This window comes from Excalfactoria chinensis, chromosome 1, assembly GCF_039878825.1.
Source record: "Excalfactoria chinensis isolate bCotChi1 chromosome 1, bCotChi1.hap2, whole genome shotgun sequence".
Classification (NCBI taxonomy): domain Eukaryota; kingdom Metazoa; phylum Chordata; class Aves; order Galliformes; family Phasianidae; genus Excalfactoria; species Excalfactoria chinensis.
Window position 1 is genome coordinate 134116656 of NC_092825.1, and position 16477 is coordinate 134133132.

The window sequence follows — 16477 nt, forward strand, 5'->3', positions numbered from 1 at the left end:
AGCCTGTTTTCTCTAGCAGTAACACCTCAGCCAAGATGTAAGTTGCTCAGAAAGAAAAATGCTTAAAATATTCTAAAAATCACTAATCCTCTACCAGTCTTAAACTGCTCTTTTTTCCTCTTAGCGTTTTGGAGCCTCTGTTACTTCTTTGAAGAGTCTTAGGAAAAAAACAAACAAAAACAAAAGCAAAAACAAAAACAAAAAAGCAAAAAAAAAAACACCTAAAGTCTTATAATCTTATTTGATATATTCAATAAAGGAATGGGAAGTACATCATAAGTTTGAATGCTATATGAAGTGACACAATAACACTCAGCAAAATGATATTTTATTTTCAGTATATGAATATAAAATCCTCTGTGATAATTATTTTTGAGGTAAAAGTTGAGAAAGCAAGCTGAATAGTGTGGAAATTTGAAGAAGAAGATAAGTCTTACAGTGAGCAGAAAAAATAAATTTGCTTAGTAGTGTGTCAGGTTGAAAAGATAATAGATTATCTTAGGTAGAAAATGAGCTTTCATTTGTAGAAAGATTGAATAGAAACAGAACCAAGAAACTTTTAAATTGGAATTGTTTAGTTGGGGGAGAAGAGCAGTATGAAAACTCCATGAAATAATTAAAAGTCTTGTAGTTACTGTAGTTGATAATCTGTCACCACCAATCAAAATTTTCTCTCTCTGATAAAAGTTAGAAGTTAACTTGCAAAATCATTGTTAAAAATATTTTCCAAACCAGTATGAAAAGTATAACACCATCAATATTCTTCTCATTAACATAGTATGAAGGTCTTGTTCACCTCTGAAATGTCTGAAATTGCAGCAATTAACTATATCATAAGGCTCGAATGATCTTGCCATCATTGCTAACTTTGAAGGAGTATGTTAAAAATGTGTGAGTTTCAGGAACATGGCATTTTTAATTCTCACTTCAACCACCTACTGTGCTTAAAGGCTTAAAATAGTTCATTTAACAATGTTTCAGACTACTTTTTCCACAGTTAGTAGAATAATCGACATGCATATTTTGAACAGCCATATGGGGATTATGGGGGATGGGTAAGAACAAGCATAACATTTCTTGATCAATAATTCCATCAGAAGAAAGACAAAGCTATACAGAATGCCATTTCAGACATCATTTGTAACAAAAACCAACCACCCAACCAAACAAAACAAAACCAGAAACAACAAAAACTAGAGCATATTTGTTTCATATATCTTTTGGAAAGTTGACAATATTGTCACCATTCTGTATTTGACAGAGTTGTTTTGCATAAGAGTGGATGTAGCTTCTTCTTTCATAGAATATCCTTGCAATTTAGCTTGCTACTCATATACCAAGTCCTGCCCACTGTATACTGTAAATATAGTATATATAACACTGTAAATTATTTTATTCATAGAAATACTGGTTATGGAGGGAAGATAGCAAAGCTCCAGCTGTCTTTGGCACAAATTTCAACATAGCTGTTTTAATTCTTGCCTCACAGCAGACATCCTTTTCTTCACATATTATCAGCAAAACTGAATGCTGTAGTATGCTTATGTCATGACATTTACCTCTTTTTAATGATTCTTCACAAGTGCACTCCTGAAGTCAAAAGTGAAGATTCAGTTTATTGCAACTATTGAATCTTACACAAAGAATCTTCCAGGGGAAAGTAAATATCCTTAAATCAAAGAAACCCCAATCTGAATTATTTCGATAAAGTCAGCAATGAAACTACAGATGAGGCAGAGAAGAAAATGAAAATAATGGTTCACAAACAAACAAACAAACAAACAAACAAAAAACAAAAACACAACACTACTAAAGGAAAATATGGTGCTATTAATTACTTTATTAATTTATTTGCATACTGATCTAAAACTACAGTGACACAGTGACAGCATTGTGATCGAATTCTTGGATATATAATCAAATATATTGACATTATTTTATTATGTGCTCTAAAAATGAATATAAAATGTTAGTTTAATCCTCTCAATGAGAGCTTCATAACTTCAAAAATTAGAGAATACAACATGTTTCTAAAGATTAACTCATTCTTTTAAGGAAGAATTAGATCTGAGGGTGATAATGCAAGTTCTAACACTAGTGACAAGAAGAGCAGTTTTAAAGGATTACCTTCAAAGAAGATGGTACAGTAGATATGCTGAGGTTCAATTTATGAGCAAATTAGTTTCCCAATCCCAATACTTTTTTTTATTTCTGAAAACAATTCTTCTGCTAGGGATTTCAAGAGTAGCCTTTTTTTTTTTTTTTTTTTTTCTTTTTTTTTTTCTTTTCCCCAGCAGTTAGAAATAAAAACAAAGACCATTCATTCCTATATCTTACAATCTTTCTTCAGCAAAATCTGATAGTTAATCAATTAATAATTAGGTTTAATATGGTAAATTGTAATATATATATATATATGTATATGTATGTATGTATGTGTGTGTATATATATATATATATATATATATATCAGAGGCATCAGATTTATGTATTTATTTATTTATTTTCCTGAATAAACTTATTTCAAACAGCCTCTTTATCCTTCTCCTAGAAGTTTGTCTGGTCACTATCAGCTCTCATGTGGTCCAACTGTTACCTAACATATGCCTACAATGCATAGCTAGTGGTCACATCTGTCTCCCTTTGAACTTGACCAAGTACATAAAATCACAGAATCATGGAACCATAGAGGGCCTGCTGTTGAGGAACTGTCTAGGCATTTGTTGGCTTATGGTTAGCAATTTATCAGTACTGTTATTTATCTCTTTCTTTTCTGTTTTAGTAAATATTTATAATATTTTTTATCTCAAATTTATCTATCTATATACTTATTATATATATATATATATACATATATATATATAATTTATATATATAAATTCTCTCTCCTATCCCACTGGAAGGAGAGGGAGTGAGCAAAAGGCTGTGCAGTATTCAGCTACTTGCCAGGTTAAACCACAACAGTCTCCTTTGGATACCAGATGGTGTCTCTTTGGTTTTAAGACAGTATTTCCCCCAGTGTTTTTTTCCCTCTGTTCAAAACACAAAAAATAATGAGAAGTGGCTATGAGCTGCTTAGCAGAAAAGTGTTCTCATAATGTAAAACTGAGTGTGCTCAGTTCCATAGCTTGCATGTAGATTCCATTATAATTACCATCCTAAAAGCTTATCCATCAGTTTGGATAATGTGTGGGACAGAACACGAGATAAATTTTTTAAGAATGTATGATAATTTATCAGGAAAACAGAATCATAAACATTGTGTACAATCTCAGCTATGCCTTATGCACACTGCCACCCTAACTAGTTATTTGATTATTGTATTGTATTCTTTTGGAGAATGTAACTGTTTTCTGTCCATCCCTAGTAAGATCTCACTATGCTCTCTTCAGTTAATTTCTTTTTTTGACACATCACAACTTCCCAGCAGCTGGAGTGATACTGAAGCATGGACAAAGTACACTTCAAAAACCTAAGAAGTCACACAGAAATTTAGGTTTTATGTATATCTAGATGAATTCATGACAAACATAAGAGGAGAATAGGAAGGGCCTTTGAAAACCAGAGACTATAAATATCTACTGAACACTAAAACAAGTGAACAACATGTATGAAATCTACAAATTTCCATCTTTTTGGATATATATGTTCTTGTTGTGTAGCCAGGACATGTCCAATAACAGCCTTCAATAAACAACTACTTGTTGGTTCATTTCCAGCAATTGTGTGGAGCAGAGTAGTTCTCAGTGAGTGATTTCAGTAACTAGAAATTGCAGCCATCTACTGGTAACTGCCAAAACGTCAGTCAGTCAGAGATTTTAGTGCTTGGCATCTATTTATATTATCTCCTCAGACTCATTCAGGCTTGTACAAGTAGCTGCTGAACACCACTTGAAGAATGTGATAACTGTAGTATAACATCTGGTTCCTTTGAACTCCTTTTATTACACCATATTTTTTTTACTCTCTTTTTGCGTACTCATACTGATACCAGTTACAAATTTATATTTTGGTTAATAAAAATAAAAATGTATTTAATAGCATAGTGTTTTCTATGTTTTCTTGCTTCCTTTATTTTTCCTCTGTATTTTCTTTTCCCTCTGGAAAGCAAAAGAAGAAATATTAACTGATAAAGTTTGCCCCACAGTTGTTGTAAAACAAATGTACTTGCTATTTGAAAGAGCAGCTTAGCAGCAGTAGTCTGATTGCTTGAAGCTGTATATAGTGACAATAAAGCGATATATAATTTACTTATTATAATCAAAGCATTTACTTCTGCTGTGCTATGCAAATCTTTATTTTTTTCCTTCCAGTGGAGGAGATTTGCAAAGTCCGAAGGTAGGAAAATCCTCTTTCATATGATCACAATGTAATTTCTCTCTTTGGTTGCTGGGTTACATTGCTTATTAACCATGCTAGGAATGCAAATAGATTCTCCTTGTTGCTTTGAGAATACAATGTTTTTGTATTTTAACATGGGGTAGTCTGCTTTGTAGAGGCTTCTAGACAAGAGAAATCTCAAGGGGAGCATGAGAGACAGGGGAAATATTTGGACCAGGTACAGGATATGAAGGAGTTTTCCTTTCTTAATTCTTTTAATTGAATGACTGTTTTATCTCAGCATTAGTCATGGCTGTCTGGGTTATTTCACTTCTTTGTAAGCAAGATCCGTACTTTCTCTTCCTTTCCACCAGTCCCTAGATGGCAATTCCTCTGAAGTTATATGTGTGTGCAGTTTAGATTTTAATGCCCCAGAACTTCAGTTGCCTTGCATGTTTGATGTTCTAGTATTCAATACTATTTTTTTTTCTTATGAGTACATCCTTTGATAAGAGGTAAAAAAGTACCTGTTTTAACAGTGAACCTACCAAGAAAGGAAACAACAACAACAACAACAACAACAACAACAAAAAAAAAAAAAAGAGAGAGAGGGAGAGAACAAAAGGCTGTGCAGCGCATCAGTAGAAAAGATGCTGCTAATTCTTCTTATATTGAGTACATTATCTCTCCTCTAGAGAATCACTTATCTGTATTTGTAAACAAATGCAGTTGAGTTTTATATGAAAAACACACTCATTAATTTCACTTACAAAATATCTGTCAAAAACAAGGAAAATACACTTTCTAATTAATAAAAATAAAAATAAAAATAAAAATAAGAATAAGAATAAAAATAAAAATAAAAATAAAAATAAAAATAAGAATAAAAATAAAAATAAAAATAAAAATAAAAATAAAAATAAAAATAAAAATAAAATAAAAATAAAAATAAAAATAAAAATAAAAATAAAAATAAAAATAAAAATAAATAAAAATAAAAATAAAAATAAAAATAAAAATAAAAATAAAAATAAAAATAAAAATAAAAATAAAAATAAAAATAAAAATGCATAGTTATCATTTAAACTGTTCCCCTGCAGCTCATGGGAATCAACATGAAGCAGACTTCCATGAGCAGCCCATGGAGGAGCACACATTACAGCAGGTAAAGCTGTGGATGCTCCATGCCTGGAGGTGTTCTAGGCCAGGCTGTATGAGGTCTTAGGCAGACTCATCTAGTGACTGGCAGTCTTTCCCATGGCAGGAGGTTAGACCTTGACGATCTTTAAGACCACTTCCAACCTAAACCATTCTGTGATGCAGTGATTCTATGATTATGTAAGTCGATGTAGCCCAAAGCAAGTCATTGTCCGTAGAGAGCCTTGCAGAATCAAGCCCCAAGCTGGAAGAGTAGCCCATGAAGAGAAGCCTGTGGCAGACTAAAAGGGAAGCTGCCAGATCAGTAATTCCAAAAGAGTAAGTGATTTGTATCTCAGTACAGAAACTTCATCAACTTGCATTTCAATTTATGAGAAAATAAACGACTTTCCAGCACTGGCCAGGTTTAAGAACTTGCCTGTACCATATAATGACGTGCAGTGCAGGGACAAGCAAAGTTGTCTAGAATCTGTAGCCCACTTTGCATAGTCTTTCTGACTTTCTAGTGACAAAATGATGACAGCCTATTAGGAAGACTGTCTTTCAAATCCTCGATGGATATACATCATAGAATCATAGAATGGTCTGGGTTGAAAAGGACCTCAACAGTCATCAAATTTCACCCCTCCCGCTACATGCAGGGTCACCAATCACTAGACCAGGCTACCCAGGTTCATGAAGTGCCTCAAGTGTTCATGAATTTTCTGACACAAGAAAAATATTGCAGCAAGCAAGACCTTTCAATTTAATTTGAAATGCAATGTAATCAAGAGACAAATAAAAGTGGTGCCAATAGATTATTGTTAGCTCTTACAAAGTCAATTTGGCCTGGCTTATGACTCCTCAGATAGATTCTTGTCATTGTCTGATACAAAATTATAACATTTGTAGATGTTGGAATATACACTACTGTGTATGTATATTCCTTCTTTGACTCCTACAGGGGTCATAATTTCTGCATTTACTATTCTTACAGTAATCACACTAAGAAGAATTGCTTGTCTTTCAACTCTGCTATTCAGTTTCCTCTCTGAAATGCCAGGCTCTCTGAACGTTGTGATAGTTGTCATCGTTTAGCAAAAGACAATAATAAAATGGAAGAAAAAGTCATGAAGAGTTCCAGTCCTACACAGGGAACAGATTTAGCAATTTTGTTTTACCCTACTTTCTGCCACGAAGATGAAGTAGCCCATTTAAAGATGGCTCAGGGCATTCTCAACTAGGCATTATATAGTGTAGTATAAGATGGAACTACTAAAATTGCCCACTCAGCTGTTTTCTGGACTGTATCACATCTCATGCAGAACAGGGAAGTTGTATAATTTGTGAAATTGAAAATTTCTGTTATTAAAGTGTTCTGATTTCTTAGTCCATTTGATCTTCACGTGGTTATTTAATTTTAATTTGCTACAGATGTTAAAAATCTAACTGAGGCAAAGAAAAGAAGCAGAAGTGGTATGCCTGAAAGCAGGAAAGGAGAAACATTACACAAATCTACATAAATAAAAATAGTTAAAGAGGAAACATAAGAAAATCGGAAAGAAATCTATGTATATGAATCATGATCCAAAACCAGTATTGTGTACAGGAGAACTTGATATGGTCTCCACAATTGCTAAATCAAACCTACACATGATATTGCTGATGGAAAAGTCTTGTAGAAGTCAGGGCAAACTAAGTCAGTAAACATCAGAGAACATTTCACCGTGAGCTGTGAACTATTTGAAGTGAACCAGAATAACTTTATGATTATTCAGAATCATAAAACATTGACTATCTACCTTACTCTGATAAAACAAACAAACAAAAACAACACCAACACCAACAAAAAAAGACAATCATAAATAAATATTTGTTCTTTGCTTGGAGATTTCAACAAGAATATATATTCATTGGAGAACATACAGAAAAATGATGAATATATGAAAATGGTATTCTCAGTTGAAAGAAATTTCAGAAAGTGCTTGGATCTGCTTTACATGTCTGGATTCCTTTCCTATTTACATTTAACTTTTTCTAGACATCATTCATCTTCTTTGGGCTGTTTTCTGCTCAATTTAGTTTTTGCTATTGTCTCTTCTGTTCTAGTACTGCACCTAATCCAGGGCCTACTTGTACAATGCTGAGTAACTAATCACACTTTAAATAATTGTCAGTTCTCTGATGGTGCTTATCATCCTTGTTATCAGTTAAAAGAAATATGTGTATACATTTACAGTAAGTCAAGTAAGTTTTACATGTCTAAGAAAATAAGTGACTGTTTTTTATGAAGTAAAAAGAACAACGGAAAATATCACTTAGATTTATGTTTGCTTAATTTATTTTGTGTCATATAGTTTTAATTTTATTGTATTTTTCACACCACGTGCCAAAGAAATGCACTTGTCAATGCCCTTGAAAAGACTTCAGCAAACAGATGTAACTGTTGTATAGTATGAATCCTAAAACAGTAAAAAAAAAAATAAAAAAATAGGCAAATATTTTTGTCTGTATATAAATAGGACAACTCAGATAATACAATAATTTCCAGATAGATCAGTACATGTCAGTAGAAAGCAGAAAGTAAGTAAGTCTGAGGAGTTCAGTGGGGATTTTTTGTTTGTTTTGATTTTTTGTTTTTTTGAAGGTAAAGTAGCACTGGACATCCTTTTTGCTTAATTCGCTCACTAAAATCTTACTGAAATGGTTTGTAAAAAGTAATGGTTTGCAGTTCTTTGCTTATATGCAGCAAAATGCATAACAAAGAAAAGTTTAAATTTCACCTGAGTTCTTCAGTTTTCTTAGAAAGCTAGAAAGCATTAGCAGCTCTTTTTGAAATGTAATGATTAAACCAGTTGAAACAAAAGAAATGAGATAAATGAAGAGCAAAACTCTAAACTAGTTAGAATTCATCTCTAATGATTTGCTGAAACTGTTTTCTCACATCCACCTATGTGTAAAAAGTCTGAGTCCACCCACACATAACACCTATAGCATCAAGAAGACTCCCACATGCAGCACGTTTGATGATGTAAAGTAGGAGTCTGAATCTATTTTTTAAGATTTTTACAGGATTGCTTCCTGCAGATGAAAATGCCAGTCTGTATCTCTGGTAAATGTCTTTTCATTAGTCATCTACCTGCTTGATAAAAAGTATTGCAACACAGCATCTGCAAACAAGCACACAATGTCTGAAACAAGATACCAGGATTGAGTTTGATATGCTAAGAAGTTATTTTGACATACTCACAAACTAAAGTAATTCTTCACTCAAGTGTTTCTTGATGTACATTTATTACTATCTTATCTTTCCTGCATATACAGTGCAGTTTTTAGAGCAATGTCATTGATATATGGGAACACTTCAGCACCAGGGGTCATAGTGTTCTACCAGATCATCAGCAGGTCCTGATAGAAGTGAAAGTCCAATGACTAAAGCAATTACTCTCGCAGAGAACAGACCATATTGAACACTGACGAGTAGGCATTTTCATGTAGACATTTTCCAAACAAGAGGATTATAATTCATAACATTTCTGTTCTAATTTCTAAACATTCATTGCTGATGGTCTGTAAGACTTCCAAGCAGGCATTTCAGTGTTTCTTACTATGAAATTGAGACAAGGATCAAATAGTTTTTAGCTCAATTACTTAAACTTTATCTGAAAAGCAACTTATATTTTGGAATGAATTACTTTCCAGCAGACAGTAAGTAAGAGTGGTTCAGAGATGACAGAAACTTATAAATACAAACTAACTAAAATAATTCAGTTTTATGAGCTTGTTTATGTTTGGAAGAAAGTGAGGTTAGTATATCACACTTTTCTAAGCTACCCATAAAAGCTGGAAGAGCGTGGATTGATTCCATCTGCCACTGAAATCCTTCAATCTTGAAATTCCACATTCCTACTGTGGGTAGTGAAAGTAATAAAGAGAAAAATTTGACTGAGCTGAAGCCAGATCTGTATTCAGACAAGAATGAAAATGCCATCTATGCAAGTTGTTTTTAAACCACATTGGGAAGCTACTTCTGGATAAAAATTCTGAGTGTATTAATACTAGTCAAACCTTTGCAGAAGATCTGTCTACTTAAATTTGTTACTGTGCCTATATTTGTGTCTAGGACCAAATTAAAAGACACTGTAATTTTTGAAGATTAAATTTAATCTGAGATCAACTAAATTCTCTACAGAACTGTAAGATAGGTGTGCATATAAAAACATTTGTGAATGGAAAATCTTGAATGAAAACCTCTATGTTCAGAGAACAGATCTGTCTTCATTCAATCATACTATTCAAGAAATCAGTGCAACATCTTACTGTCTTACTTTGCAACAGTTTGGAAACCTTTATTTTGATGTTCTGTTCCTGTAAAGTTTTGTACTGATACGGGACCACAGTTTTGCCTGGAGCCTCAATACTGAAACTATTTATGATTTCTCAGTCTGTGCTCTGATGAGCTGTATAGAGTTTATTAGTTTTCTCACGAAATTTTAAATGGATTTCTGATTCCCATACTTTTAGGTAGTATAGCTTTCATTTTTATTTTTTTTTTTTTAGACATTAAGAAAAAGACATATTAGGAAATTGATTAAAACATCAGTTTCTACATAAAATCTCCTTCAGTGACTAATAATAAAACCTATTTTGGAAGAAAAACATACTGAAATGAAAAGAAGAATACATTCAATAGATTCAGAAGCATTTTATAGACTTGTAAAAATTCTTTCTTTTCTTTAGAATCTCTTTTCATACCAACGGCAAAAATACAGAACTGAAAAGTTTGTCAAAAATTGTCATGCAGTTATTTTTCTAACAAAACATAAAGCATAAAAAAATAGTTTTGCTTCTACGTAAACAAAAAAGGTCTGAAGGAGAGCTGTAGTAGTTGGTGTTATCAGTATCTCCATCCCCAGGATAAATGCTGATCAATAACAGTCCAGCAAGAATAGTTACATGGATAAGCATGAATACAGTAAGGAGCAAACGGTCTGATTGACTCAAAAGATGAGTTTTTCAGCTATGGCTGAGTACATTTGACATCTACTGTAGTAAATGGGACAATGTAAAGAAAACTTGCAGGTACTGGTCTTTCTTGTCTTTAGTGCTATACAGCTAAAACAACCTCAGGACAAACATGATCTTAAGCATTACCAATCCTTAGCTCAAATGTTAACTGAGAATCGATCCCTCTCTCAAGATCCAGTTTGTTCCCAGGAGCTCTGCTTAGGAGAGTGGTGGTTTAACATCAGAGGTCAGCTAAGCTTTACCACACAGTTTTCTCAGTACACTTCTTCAGCAGGGCTGGTGGGGCAAGGGGACAGGAGGGCAGGTTGGAGTGGGGAATGCAATGAAAAAGAGCTCAGGCTGAATAGTGGAAAATGACCCCATAGCAGATGAAAAGGGAACACTTTGCTACAGAAAGGGAAAAGGGGCCTCACTAAGACAAAGGGTAGTTACAGATAGATAGTTTATGTTAAGGGGAGGCAGAGAGAGGGGGAAATGCAGACACTAAGTTTGAGAAAACAAGAGGATGAAGGCCATGAAGATAAGGGTGGAACAGACCGAGAACAGTAAGGTGATTAGATGTCCACAGAGCAAGCTGGAACCAGTTTGGGGGGTGCCCCTCCTGCAAGGTCGAAAGTTTACAGTGAGGAAGACAATGAGCCTTCGCGAGGAAGATGATGAGCCTTCATCCCACGACCATCCCCACAACTCACTACGCATGCGCAAGGAGGGAGGGACTGTATGCTAATGAGGTCTCAGGAATGTAATGAATATGTATGTATATGTATATGCAAGAAGGATGACCCGGGTAATTATAGGCCAGTCAGCCTCACCTCTGTCCCAGGGAAGGTGATGGAACAGCTTGTGCTGGATGCCATCTCCAGACAACTGGGAGAAAAGGAGGTTATCAGGAGTACTCAGCATGGGTTCACCAAGGGGAGGTCGTGCTCGACCAACCTGGTGGCCTTTTATGAAGATGTCACTAGCTGGGTGGACGGGGGGAGAGCGGTAGATGTAGTCTACCTTGATTTCAGTAAGGCTTTTGATACGGTCCCCATGACATCCTTATAACAAAGCTGAGGAAGTATGGGATAGATGAGTGGACGGTGAAGTGGATCGAGAATTGGCTGACTGGCAGAGTGCAGAGGGTTGTCATTGGCGGTGCGGTGTCTGGCTGGAGGCCTGTGACTAGTGGTGTCCCCCAGGGGTCTGTGCTGGGTCCAGTCTTGTTCAACATCTTCATCAACGACCTTGATGAGGGGATAGTGGCCACCCTCAGCAAGTTTGCTGATGACACGAAGCTGGGAGGATTGGCTGACACGCCTGAAGGCTGTGCAGCCATTCAGAGAGACCTGGACAGACTGGAGAGCTGGGCAGTAAGAAACCGGATGAGGTTTAACATAAGCAAGTGTAGAGTCTTGCATCTCGGTAGAAATAATTGCATACACCAGTACAGGTTGGGGGAAGACCTGCTGGAGAGGAGCTCTGCTGAGAGGGACCTGGGCGTCCTGGTGGACGACAGGTTGGCCATGAGCCAGCAGTGTGCCCTTGTAGCCAAAAAGGCCAATGGCATTCTGGGGTGCATTAAAAAGAGCGTAGCCAGCAGGTCAAGGGAGGTGATCCTCCCCCTCTACTCTGCCCTGGTGAGGCCTCATCTGGAATACTGTGTCCAGTTCTGGGTTCCCCAGTACAAAAAAGACAGGGATCTCTTGGAAAGAGTCCAGCGGAGGGCCACAAAGATGGTGAAGGGCCTGGACCATCTCCCCTACGAGGAGAGACTTAGGGAACTGGGTCTGTTTAGCCTTGAGAAAAGAAGGCTGAGAGGGGACTTGATCCAGGTTTATAAATACCTGAGGTGTGGGAGCTATAGTGGCGAGGCTGGTCTCTTTTCAGTAGTGCGTGGGGACAGGACTAGGGGCAATGGGCTGAAACTCCAGCATAGGAAGTTCCGCACGAATGTGCGCAAGAACTTCTTTACAGTGAGGGTGACGGAGCACTGGAACAGGCTGCCCAGGGAGGTGGTGGAGTCTCCTTCTCTGGAGATATTCAAGACTCGCCTGGACGCCTACCTGTGCGACGTGGTGTAGGGAGCCTGCTTTGGCAGGGGGGTTGGACTCGATGATCTCTAGAGGTCCCTTCCAACCCCTATAATTCTGTGATTCTGTGATTCTGTGATTCTGTATACAAATTCCTGCAAACTATTGATTATGTATTAGTTCAGCCTATATCTGTTGCACGCTTTATCCTAACGGTGTGCAAGTGAGGTGGAGCTATCCCCCTTGCACCAGGGTGTATGTGCATCCTTCATTAAACATACCTGCTTTATAACTACTTCCTGGTTATGGAGTTTGATTCCACAAGTCAAGGCCTTCAGATAAGGATGGGGAGATAACTCACCAATTAAATCACGGGCACAACAGACACAACACAAAGGAGATTGAACAAGTTATTTCCTATTTAAAACAGAATAGAGCAGTAAAAGCTGAAAGGAAAGCAGCCCTTCACCCAATTCACCCTGTTTTAAATTCTTTCCCTCCCACACCAGGGAGGAGTAGGAATGGGGGTTGCAGTGACTCCATAATGCCTTCTCATCTGCCACTCCTTCATCTTCCTTCTCTTTCCCTGCTCTGGTTCAATGTGCCTCCCACAGGATACTGTCCATCTCAAGCTGGTTTAAAGTTGGCTTCCCACAGTGTGCATGTCCTCAGTCATCACTCCAACAGCTGCAGGTCTGTTTCTCTTCCATTTCTCACTTATCTCTCCCAGTTGCTGTTGCTCAGTAGTTATTCTCTTTCATAAATCTACTCTCCAGAAGGTACAAGCGGAGTCACTCATGGCTCATCTCTGACCAGCAGCAGCTGGTTAGCCTGGAGCTGACTGTAATCTGACATGGGGCACTTTCTCAGCAAATTTCATATCTGCAGCCCTGAAATGTAAATGCAAATGTATATATGTAAATGTATCTATGTAAACTGTGCATCTATGCCAATGTTACTGTAAAATTTATTCAACTCTACTAAATAAGATTATATTATACTACTTGTAGAACAATAGCACTATGTAAGTGAACTGTCCTCGTACTATAACTTTCATGAATTTGAATTTATGTATGTATGTATTGTGATTTTTATTTTTATTTTTATTTATTTATTTATTTATTTTTTAATTTTTCTGATGGATTTAAAGTTATTGCAAGTGTAGTTAAGAGTTAAGATACACTCACACTCATGGTAGTTGAAGAAAGTGAATCATGTGTTTTTAGAAACTGGGGACTGTAGTAACTGCAACATTCAATTACTGACTTACTCTTTAGAGATCAGTGGCCTTCAGGGAATGTAAGAATTATTAAGCCTTAATTCACTCAAGGTAAACTGACATATTTGTCTCACAGAACTATTAGTATTAATAGAATTATCTAAACAGAAAGGTTACTAGCAGTGGTGGAAATTATTAAAAGTATAAAATAATAATCTTTATTCCTTGTGTCACTATTTAATAAGAGATTCCCCACTTTTCTACAAGTAAAAACTTGTAGATATAACAACAGTGATAAAAATGCTTGCTTACAGTGGTCACCTACAAAATATTTAACACACATGCATAATATTTAATGATTCATCCTATAATTATTCTGTTTTATAAATTCATCTAAAAACCTTAGATGTAGTTTCCATGATTTAAGATCATAAGAACTAAAGAGTCTCACATTTGTCTTTGTAGATTATCCCTTCGTTTATAAACACAACTTTCATAGGGTTCAAAGACAAACCTGTATCACTCAATGAACACTGAAATCAGTTTTGAGACCAAAAATTTGGAGTAAGTTTCAGTACAGCTTAAGTTTTGTGTTAAGGCAGAAAGTTGACTGGAATCACTCTAACAAATTGTTGGGTATACTGGAAAAAGCATGAATTAACTTATTTACATTAGTAGCATTCAATCAATTTGTGAGTCCTATTTCTTTCCTATAGGGGAAAATGTATTTCATAGTGTATGTAAAGTGTTATAGATTTCATTTAAACTCATATATCTTGTTGTCTGCTCTGTTTATTTTTATTACTAATTGAAAACTCTAGTTGAAATCTTCCAATAGCCTAATTTAGCTGTAGTTCCTCTCCTCATCATGCAAATTTGGAGGCAAAACAAATAAGATCATTTTGTTTGCAGTCTAAGAGGAACAAATAATGTTTCAGTTTCTTTGACAATGTGTATCTTGCAGCATTGCAATTGTCCTACTGTTATTACCAGTCTTCTTCTTATGTAATAAATACTTCACAAGTTATTAGAAATTTACACAGAATGTATGAATATAGAAGGATGGAATATCATTTGGTGGTCTTAATTGCATCATCTGTTTCCTTGCTGTAATGACATCAAAATTCTTTACAACACATCATCATTACAATGTAAAATAACATAATGACATCATTGTTATATAAAAGACTTATAGAAAGCTAGATTTCCTACAAAAAGCTTTGAACAGGAACAGTACAACAGGAGTAATTATTTATTTTTCTTTTTCAATATGCCTAAAAGCATAGTATTTTTGTGGTATAAATTTTTTTTTGCTATTTTTTTCTTATTTTTTGGTTTTGTTCTGTGTACATTCTGAAGCTATTCTTTCCAAAGTGTTCTTTAGCAAATGGATATAAATATCTGGTGATATTTAATTTGCTTGCTTTTGATTTCAGAACTTATTGACTAATTTGGTATTCAGAACTGTTAATAACATATGATTTTTTTTTTTTTTTAAACTGTCCTTCATTATTAATTGGCCTCTTCAAATATTTTCTGCACTGAGTCATTTACATAATTTATGAGTATGCAAACTTACATCTTGAATTTAATAGAACTATGACTTCCAATTCTCTGTGGTAATGTAGAATACAATGTAAAGCAAGTTATATGCTGTAGGCAACATCATTCTTTACTCGCTTGTCTGCCCAAACCATAGCAGCAGTGACAGCATCCTGGGGCTGACATGAATTACAGAGGATCTTGCAATAGTATGCTGCCAGTAAGTCGCGTAAGAGATCAGAGCTTTAAAATCTGAAGTTAAAAGAGATGTTGTTTATTTTTAGTACTAGTCTAACTTTCAGAGGCTGTCCTTTATTTAAGAACAAGAGATACAAAGAAATGCTATTATGCTTAGATTGAGAACCTCTTCCTCAAAGATTGAATACTTCACTGAAATAATTGAGACTAAGCTTATTGTCTTCACAGACACTCCCTCAGTGATTATGCCTTTACTAGTATAACTAGGGTATCAAAACATGCGAGAATTTGCTATAATCTCACACAAAAAAACTCATCTTGTCAGAAGTTCTGCCACATTTAAAATTTTGACAATGTGCCTGCAATCACTCTCTTTAGATTTTGTAGAATGTAGCAAAAAAACTTTTACTTAATTCTTTTCTTCCTCAAGATGTCCTGAAAGTGATTTCTGAAAAGTAAAAATGGTGCATATTCTTTGGTTTATTCTGTGCACTGAGATAATTTTTACTATCAAGACTAGACAACCATGCTTTAGATAATGCCTATGAAGGCACTGTATATTTCAATACGAAAACAGTAGAAAGGCGCTAGTAGATCTGAACAGAGAAAAGGACAATTCTAAAAAATGGCTTGTTGATATTCAGAGATAGAGATCGATATGGTGTATTAATAGAATAAAAAAAAATAAAAAAATTCAGGAATACTTTTTTAAAGAACACTTTGCCTAAGTTAAGTTCTAAGATGAGACATCAATTCTTAACATTAGGACTGATTCCAGAGCTATGTTTTGCCATTTTTACTGAACTTCATATATAATTTTTAATTAAAATATTTTAAATATTGAACGGTAACAAAAAATTGATGCTATATTTTTTTCTAAGTTTTATATATTTAACTATGTAAGTTAAATGATATATAGCTTACCAATAGTTGACTTCTAATCTATAACTTGTAAGAACATTACAATCTTTTGTTCATTACAGTAGCTAACACTTCTTCCTTGAATTTTATTACAGAA